Below are 1,343 nucleotides of genomic sequence, written 5' to 3' on the forward strand. Positions count from 1 at the left end.
CTAAAGGAACTTCTCTAGGCAGCAAACACAAGAGAAGGAAAAGACCTACAATAACAAACCCAAAACAATTAAGAAGATGGGAATAGGAACATACATATCGATAACTACCTTAAATGTAAATGGATTAAATGCTCCCACCAAAAGACACAGACTGGCTGAATGGATACAAAAACAAGACCTGCATATATGCTGTCTTCAAGAGACCCACTTCAGACCGAGGGACACATACAGACTGAAAGTGACGGGATGGAAAAAGATATTCCATGCAAATGGAAATCAAAGAAAGCTGGAGTAGCAATTATCATATCAGACAAAATAGACTTTAAAACAAAGACTATTACAAGAGACAAAGAAGGACACTACATAAAAATCAAGGGATCAATCCAAGAAGAAGATATAACAATTGTAAATATTTATGCACCCAACATAGGAGCACCTCAATACATAAGGCAAATGCTAACAGCCATAAAAGGGGAAATCGACAGTAACACAATCATAGTAGGAGACTAACACCCCACTTTCACCAATAGACAGATGATCCAAAATGAAAATAAATAAGGAAACACAAGCTTTACACGATACGTTAAACAAGATGGACTTAATTGATATTTATAGGGCATTCCATGCAAAAATAACAGAATACACATTCTTCTCAAGTGCTCATGGAACATTCTCCAGGATAGATCATATCTTGGGTCACAAATCAAGCCTTGGTAAACTTAAGAAAATTGAAATAGTATCAAGTATCTTTTCCAACCACAACGCTATGAGAATAGATATCAATTCCAGGAAAAAATCTGTAAGAAATACAAACACATGGAGGCTAAAAAACACACTACTTAATAACCAAGAGACCACTGAAGAAATCAAAGAGGAAATCCAAAAATACCTAGAAACAAATGACAATGAAAACACAAGGTCCCAAAACGTATGGGATGCAGCAAAAGCAATTCTAAGAGGGAAGGTTATAGCTATATAAGCCTACCTTAAGAAGCAAGAAACAATTCAAGTAAACAACCTAACCTTACACCTAAAGCAATTAGAGAAAGAAGAAAAAAAAACCCCAAAGTTAGCAGAAGGAAAGAAATCATAAAGATCAGATCAGAAATAAATGAAAAAGAAATTAAGGAAACAATAGCAAAGATCAATAAAACTAAAAGCTGGTTCTTTGAGAAGATAAACAAAATTGATAAACCATTAGCCAGACTCATAAAGAAAAAAAGGGAGAAGACTCAAATCAGAGAATTAGAAATGAAAAAGAAGTAACAGCTGACATTGCAGAAATACAAAGGATCATGAGAGATTACTACAAGCAACTCTATGCCAATAAAATGGACAACCTG

This window comes from Physeter macrocephalus, chromosome 21 (genome assembly GCF_002837175.3).
Source record: "Physeter macrocephalus isolate SW-GA chromosome 21, ASM283717v5, whole genome shotgun sequence".
In the NCBI taxonomy this organism is placed as follows: Eukaryota; Metazoa; Chordata; class Mammalia; order Artiodactyla; family Physeteridae; genus Physeter; species Physeter macrocephalus.